Below are 9,236 nucleotides of genomic sequence, written 5' to 3' on the forward strand. Positions count from 1 at the left end.
TTGCAGGAGTCTATTAACTATTTCCTGTTAATGCGGCCCACGTTATCAGATTAGTTATGTCTGGTATGTGATTGAATATATTCAGAAGAAATATAATGAAATTAGCTTAAAAAATCAGGGAAAATGAGAATTTTTGCCAAAAACCTAGGGGGGGAAAAAGTAGTAAAATTTGAAAAAAGGACAAACATTTTCATTCTTTTAATACGCAATTTTTTTAAGAAATCCCCAGACAAACATTATTTAAAAATAGTTGGATACTATGAATGTTAGGTTGTTTATGGTGATAAATGCTCAAACGGATGCTGGGGGGGGGATTTTTTTTTTTGCCAAATTCTCTTCAATCCACGTAAGTAATTTAGAATTGAAAGCGTAGAAAAAAATGAGTTCAGAATTCACCTAGGGTAACCTACAAAATTTTAAATGTCTGATTTTTTTTTGTCTTTTCAAAATGGGAATGGCATGAATATGCAATGAAAAGTAATCCTGCTTTGCTCTCGTTTTTTTTCCCTCTTTTCTTTCGTTGGTACAGCGTCTTCTTAAAGGAGTGATAGTGATTTCGTGTTGATGTATTTTAACTTTTTTTTATGCTTGTAAGGTTTCGTCATTGTGTTTTGTACACTAATATTATTATATGTTCTTGACTGACGTACTGTGAATTCTCGTTTTGAAGAGAAACTGAGTTAGATCCCTGTGATACTCATAACGATATTAAACATTATAATTCAATTGTAAATTACGATTCGAAATTCGTCCCTACTAACAAACACCGACTCGGCGATAAGTCTACTGATGGTTCGTTATAACTAAAATTTTTGATAAAGTATATTTTAGCATATTGCAGTAGTATTCTTGGAAAAAGTGACTGTAGTAGTACAAAATTTTATTAATAAATTAATAACTAACTAAATATATTGAGTCTCTCTTCAATATAGTTTCCTTTTCGTCTTTTAATACAATCTGATGAAATTTGAAATATTTTTTTTCTTGTGTAAATAACTTAAAACTTAGAAACTGCTAGGAGCATAAATCCAAGAAAAAGATAATATGTATGCAACACATCAAATTTACGATCTAATATTTATGTTAGTAATGAAGCAGCTTGAATATTTTTAATATTAAAATAGTAATTTACTCAGTTTAAGCTTTATTGAAAATGAATATACCGCTAAGAACATATTACATTATTCCGTCGTTGAACAGCCGACTCAATTTTGGGTTTACGACTACCAATGATCAACTCCTTACCTTGTAATTTTTAACTAAATGCAGAAGACAAGGGAACTTTTGGATCAAGTATAGAGGGAAATTATTTATCCTCATTTGCGTTACATGGGGCGTAAAACCACGAAAACCTCCTGCCGTTAGTCTGACGGCAAAGAGACTCTATAATTCGTCTACCACAGTGGTGCGCAAACTAGGGGTCGCGACCCCTGTGGGGCTCGCCAGAAGTTCTTTGGGGGTCGCCAAATTTTTATGAAATGCATTATCCCTGCATGCTGCATACTATACAGTGTACATATAAAGAGTGAATCGCCGTCACTCACTGTTTAATTGCAATTTCATGCTGTCCACTCTTTCTTTGACCGTAATGTATTCTCTATCTGGCTATCCGTGGAAAAACAATATCCCGTTTTATGCAAGAATGCCATCAGAGTGTTAATACAATTTGCATCAACGTATTTATGTGAAACTGGATTTAGCAAACTAGTTTCAATAAAAACTAAATACCGCTCGCGTTTAAACCCTGAAGATGATATGCGAATTGCAATTAGCAACATACATCCAAACATCGATGAGATAATTAGAAACTTGCAGCCACATACATTTCATTAAAGGGCAATTAATGATTTTTGTGTTATACAAAAAGTATTTTCTTAAAATTATAAATAAAATTAATATGAGTCAAATATGATGATGTTTTTATTCGATGAAACGAAAGAAATGCTCAAAATATACATCGTATTTGTGAACATTTATCTCTAGGGATCGCCAAAAATTTTCTCTCTACAAAAGGGGTCGCAGTCGAAAAAAGTTTGCGCACCACTGGTCTACCACTTACGATATTTTACTTCAGCACTGTGGTTAGAGTGAGCCGATGCGCAATTCGTATCGACCATCCATATCTGGGATTCGAAGCCGGTCCGTCTGGTTGCGAAGTGAGCGCCTTATCTCCTGAACCATCACGACTCACTAAGAACACATTGGGTTAGTATCTAACCCGCACAATTGCGCAAGCTAACTTTTGTATATAAAGTACAATTACGTTTTATTAACTAATTGTGCTTTAATCACAATCGTAGGATAACGAAATTTTAACGGAAGGTTAATAATCATTCAAAATATTCCCTCCCATGAGGAAGGCTTGAAAAGATAGACGTTTTATCTTTTTCAACTTTTTATATGTTCATGTTTTTGATTTAAGACATTTCTGAAGAAAGTTGTAATTAAAAATTGGAATTACTGTGCTGCTTTCCCTTCTGTCTGTTTTTAGAAATATTTGCATTATTCATTCCAGCGAAATAAGTTATTTTAAAAGTTGCCTTGTATAATGTGAATTCTAAATCATAATTGTATACCGTTGTATCACATGGAGTAATCATTATTTAAATACTTGCAAAAAGGAAATTTAAGTCCACTATTGACTGAATGTATAAACAATAAGACCGGAAGAAATTTAGAAAACTTCCGGTGTATCCCTCCGCTTATGTTATGCTTACGAGGCGATGTGTGAACAGGCTTAGGAGTATGGTATATTATGAAAAGCTCTCGACTGCGATAACACCTTCCATGTCACTGTCAACATAGTAATTTTAACGATACAAAATATTGCATGTTTATAAAAAAAATTATTTGCCTCTTCCTATGGCGATACATATTTTGTTGTTGTTGAAAGAAATACATTTTTCTTCTGTTTAAATGGTCTAGACCAGTGTTCCCCAACCTTTTTATCACCGCGGACCTGTCAACGTTTGATAATTTTACCGCGGTCCGATTTGGGGGGGGGGAATTGATTGTTTCTATTTTAGATTATTTTAATTTATTAATTTTAATTTAATTTTATTTAAGCATGCCTTCGAAATAAAATGCAGTTACATCAAAAAATAAATATAAAGTGATTTAACATTTTAACTTACTAGAACGAAAAATCAATGAAAACCCTGAGCTTGTTTCTTTGCAATGAGACGGTTCCATCTGGGGGTAATCGTTTTAAATCATTAAAAAATTTATGTCACTACCTTCAGGGACCCTTTTTTTTTTATAAATAAAATTTTAATGGAACACAGATATTTTTAATTTGGGGTAAGAACCTAGGAATTTAAATTCAGTTTCAATTAAATGGGTGGCCCGGTACCATTTGATCCACGGACCGGGGGTTGGGGAACACTGGTCTAGACCAGTGGTTTCCAACTGGCTACCCGGGGGCCGCATCCGAACTAAACTATGTTAGTTGTCATTTTTTTGCGGACAATTTTCGTAAAAAATCTATATGGGTTTAAAATACTTTTCTCGTTAATAAAAACCTAATTTCTTCGTTTCTGTGAAATTTATCATACCAACGGTGCAAAAAAAAAAGTATTTCTCAGGTTTTGCATCCAAGAAAATATTTATTCAAATACAAAAATAGTCGTTTATGTTGCTCTTTTTTATTTTATTTTCTTTTTGTATTTTGTGAATGTAATTTAGCATGTGTGCATCAGAAATTTTCTCGAAGAAATTCTCCGATTTAACTTTTCGAAACCACTCATTTTAGACGAAAATATTTACGCACACATTTGTAAATTGTAAATTTAAAATGTAAATATCTGTTCTCTGGTGGTTGCAGCAGACAAACCTCAATTTTGTCATTGAACATTTTGTGTGCTACTATGTAAGTTTTAATACCAACCTTTTAAAAGTTTTATATCTTAACAATTAGATATCTGTTTCACATTAATTGTTTAATACATGGGTGCACATTAAAGTTTTGTAGCCCGAATTTTTTAATATGCAATTAAATATTTTTTAAAGTCTACTTCTTATTTTAATCTGTAATTCAATACTTTTGTTTTGTACAACTTGGTAAAAATCTGACAGTAATATTTAATGTTCCTTCAAACATAAAAGAGTCCTACATAAAACTTTGACTGAGTTGCGGCCTGCCATTTGATTTGTGTTTTTAATTGTGGCCCCCGACCTCATGTAAGTTGGAAACCCCTGGTCCAGACGTATAAAAAAAAGACATTATGAGCTGCTTTTCTATTTATGTCTGGTATAAATAAAGAAAAATAAAAAACGGAAATCATTTCACCTTATTTTCCTCCTTGGATCTCAATCCTTTAGGTTAATAAATCCAATAAATGTGGGCTATCTCCGTCCGAATTATCATCCATCTCCCAAAAGAAAAAATATATAATTTTGCTAATTTTAGAAATAATACCGCATATTTCAAATAAATCATTGTTTAGCAAAAAAAAAAAAAAAAAAAAAAAAAAAAAAAAAAAAAAAAAAAAAAAAAAAANTGAATAAAACGCAAATGAACGTACGGATATGGACATACTATGGTTTCGGTTCTATAAACCAAAACTTTCCTCTATGTGGCATCAGCCAGATTAACTGTAACTGTGTACTAACTGTTTAGTTTTAGTTTCAGTTTACATTTATGTTAAGTTTCAGTTTGTGTTTGTGTATCTCGTTAAGTTGTTATTAAATGTGTTTGCGAGATGCTAGATCCTGCTCATTTATTTAATATGTACTGAAATAATACATAACAACACATGGTGGCAGCGGTAAAAGAAAACAAATTAACGCAGTAAGTTTTGACTCTCCTTCGATATTCTGAAATTACATCATGACATCAGCTCCTGCATATCATATAACGCCGCCAGAATCATTTCCTTTTTCGATNCATCAGCCAGATTAACTGTAACTGTGTACTAACTGTTTAGTTTTAGTTTCAGTTTACATTTATGTTTAGTTTCAGTTTGTGTTTGTGTATCTCGTTAAGTTGTTATTAAATGTGTTTGCGAGATGCTAGATCCTGCTCGTTTATTTAATATGTACTGAAATAATGCATAACAACACACTCTATGTCTAAACACCAAATGATGGCTGAAAACAAATGAGACAACACGAGTAAATTGGTTTAACCAATAGAGACAGAGGAACGAGTTTCAACAAATTGATAAAAGAAGTGGGATAAGAAACGGGTGTGAGGGGCATTAGAAAAGCGTTCCAAATCTTGAGAAATGGTGGTATGCTAGAAAGTTCATTAACTAAATTATTAGAATTAATTTAAAAATGGAATGACTTCCAGAAATCAAGTAATGTAGATGAAAAGCATTATTAAATGATTTTATCAGACGAAAACTCCAACTTAGAATTCCAATTTATACAAATAATTAGTTGGAGTTGGAGTTTACAATTGGAATTGGAGTTTATAATTTTACTCATTTATATTAATTTTGAAACTCGTATTTTTAGGACTTACGGTATACCCTAATCCAGTATACAGACACACACAAAATCTTAATTTTATTATATTTATAGATAATTTGCTGCACCTTTCGGTAGCTTTACGTTACGATATTAAGCAAAACACTTTTTGGTATTTCATCCCATCAAAATATAGGCTAACTGCATTCGATACCATCTGGCATAGAGTCGTCGTTGCTGGAGGAAACTCATGATTTTAAAAAAATTTCCCAATCAAGCTATTTTCTTCTTTACTTACATATTAGGGGGCTGAAAAAATCTATCATAAAACTTTACAGTATTTGGTGCAACTTTAATCTGCATCAAATTAACTAACAAAATATGTTGTACCTATATAAGGGTATATTTGGTATCCATTAAAACTGCACCAAATACCACGATGTTAGTAATATCACCAAAATTAAGCATCAACAATAGTAGGGCGACTTCGAATAAGTATTATTTCTCCATTTACTTTGTTTTTTAATATGCAGCTCATTTTTTACTTCAATTTGTAACTATTACCAAAATTTATCATTGATGAATTATATAGTACCATTTTCCCCTTAGTTTAGCTTTTCAGTTTGAAACTTTTTTTTAAAATTTCAATTACAGTCGATTTAAATTATTTAGTTTTATAGTAACATGTTTTCAAAACATAACTATAAACAAAATTAACACATGGTTTCAGATAACCTTAGAAATATTAATTTGTTGATGTTGTCTGCTTATGCTAGCTCGATTACGTTGATTTTTCGGTTAACCCGGCATAACGAATAAAAAATAATTACGTATTGAATATTACATATTAAGTACGCGCAATAAACAACGTTTTTGATTAGAGTTATAAGCTAACAAACACCACTGGTGTTGTCCTTAAAATATTCGACAAAACTGAATTGTCTATGCCTTATTTTGAAACAATGGCTTCCGCTAAGCCAGTATTTCCCAAACTTATGACTTTTGTGTACCCTTTCTAAATTTTTCGTAACGCTGTGTACCACTAATAAAAAAATTGCATAAAAGTTAAAAATCACTACTAGCTGTTGTTTTCACTAACTATTAACTGTTAACTCTGCGAAAAATAGCCAATAGAAAAATACGTAATCGTAAATTTTCATGGCTAGCTTTATTTTTAAATAAATTATTTTGAAATTTTCGTTTGTTGCAAGATATTTCGCATAAAAACGCGTACCCCCGCTAAACTGTTCTCGTACCCCTGGGGGTACGCGTACCACACTTTGAGAAACACTGCGCTAAGCCAATGAGAAAATTCCATTTCTTAAATGTCTCCGAATTTAAATATCTGATTAAAAGTGTTTTTAAATTAATTGTAATATGCATAAATTATGATATATTTCAAATATTTGAGATTTTCAATTCATAATTCTAATAAACAATTCTTAAGAAAAAAAGAAATTATTTGTAACATTTTAGGGGGCCTCCAGAAATGAGGAATTAACCTTAAATATGCTAAAAAGGTTTGTGAGTTACGAAATCAAACACAGAAACCTTAAATAATCTTGACTCGAAATATTGGAGTTAGTCTCAGAAAATTTGATGGTTTCACTTATGATGAAATACGCTTTTTACGTATTTCGTCACATCTCTACAAAGCATTGGAGCTGAATTTTGATATCATTATTTATTATTGTTCATTATAATTTTAGTTGTTAGTTTTTTTAAAATTAAAATCTTCCCGAATTTTATTATTATTTTATCGCGTTGTTTTTAATTGGATAAAAAATTAGTAATTTTTGAAATATTTTTTTATATAATTTAAGGAAATAATTTCATACTTATCGTTTTCATTTATCTTTAAGACCATTTATTTATTATTCTTTTTTAAAATTTGTTATATAATTTGAACTGAATGATTCCAATGAAACAAAAATTAAGTTTATTGCTGTTTTATAAAAGTAATCAGTTATTTAAAGTTGATGCAAAGTTGATTATAAAGTTATGCAAAATATCAATTTTTCTTAACTATAATAATTTTTTTTATCAACATATTCTTTAAAGAAACTGTTTCTGTCAAAGATTTTTAGCAGTTTTGTTTTTATAAGGAAATGGATGTTTATTTGGATTTGAAAAATAACTAACTGTACTTGAAGAAAAAAAAAATAATAAAGCTTGTGTATGGGGGACAGAGTCAGAAGAAATAAATGAATATGAGTTTTATTCGCTTTCGACGTATAAAATTTTCTCACTTTGTCAATTGAAATAGGAAACGGTTGAACTCTCGAATTAAGTTCTTTTATGATTCTGAAAATGTCATTATAAGCACTATGTTATACATAAAAGCATCTATATTATATAAAACGCTAATACGTACGTACGTATGTATGTATCAATAAAACCGATGATATTTCTTTTCTCGCGCTGGCAACAGTTTTCATTTTTAATTGATTGGATTCGGCGCGCAAGAGCACGTAGTGAGCAACCAGATAACAATAACCAGAGTGAGCATTATCAGGTTGTTCAATTCAGATTCATGCACTAAAAACATGACAATATTTAATTTAAACTCAATTAGGAATTAATTAATTAATTGAAGTGAGAATGCTTTAAAAGGCCGCTGTTGAATTGATATTTTTCTACTGGGAGCTACCTAAACGTCTAAAAAACGTTTAAGTGTTTGTATTGAATGCATTGAATTTTTTTATATTTCGCGTTTATTTATGCATTGAATTTTCACGCTTTAAAATGCAGAATATTAGTGAAGCAATATTTGATAATTTATTTTGCTAATATGTTTCTTATTTAGCTAATGTTTTGATTTTTTCACCATGTACAATCTAAATAGCTAATATACTTTTTTAAAAGCCAATAAGAACATTGGTAGAATTCTTCTACATAAGTACAATACTATGTCTTTGATGATAAAATACTATGTCTTTGATGATAATATATTATGTCTTTGTGCTAGAACATTGTGTTCATTGGCGAGCGAGCGCAGCGAGCCATGGTTCACGGCGTGAACCACATAGGATTGCGTAGCAATTCTCGGGGGTTGGCGAGCGTTAGCAAGCAGGGGGCGGAGCCTCCTAGTCTAATTTATCACTCTCTTATTATTTGTTTTTGCTATTTTTGTCATCAATTAAAAGGGCCAGTTTATAAAATAAAGATCGCGAGAGAGATAAATAAAATTTTATAGCGCAATAGATAAATGGCCATTATTCAAAGTAAAAGTGAGAAAAATTCGTGATTAATTACAGAGTGGATCCTACGGCATTTTATACTTTTATACGACAGCTCTAATAGTTAATAATTCTCGAACTTATCATCAAATGTTAATTTTCTTATTAGATCGTACTCCTTCTACATTTTTCTACTCACCGTCGTAATCTCAAATTTCTTAATCTTATGATTTTTAGTAACGTTAAGATGTAAATGTAACGTAAAGAAAATGTAACGTTTAGAGGAACACATAAAACATTGACGTCTCCTATGAGTTTTTAGTATAGAGAGATACAGGTGTAATTATTTTAAAAATAATGCATTTTATGTTAAAAAATAGAGAATTTTTAAAAAAAATTCATACTTTGAAAAAACAATTATTATAATAATAAAACGATTTTGTTTGAGTGCAAAAAATGGTTAGCGGTAACTTAACTTAATCTAGCCTTCAAAATAATTTTTCATAATTCATGAGCTTACTTTTATTTGGTAATTTTATAACTGTCGTTAAGCGCCGACTCAGTTTTGGATTTACGATAACTAATGTTCAACTCCGTAGCCTTGTAATTTTGAACCAAGCCAGAAGACAAGGAAACTCCTGGATC

This window comes from Parasteatoda tepidariorum, chromosome 6, assembly GCF_043381705.1.
Source record: "Parasteatoda tepidariorum isolate YZ-2023 chromosome 6, CAS_Ptep_4.0, whole genome shotgun sequence".
In the NCBI taxonomy this organism is placed as follows: Eukaryota; Metazoa; Arthropoda; class Arachnida; order Araneae; family Theridiidae; genus Parasteatoda; species Parasteatoda tepidariorum.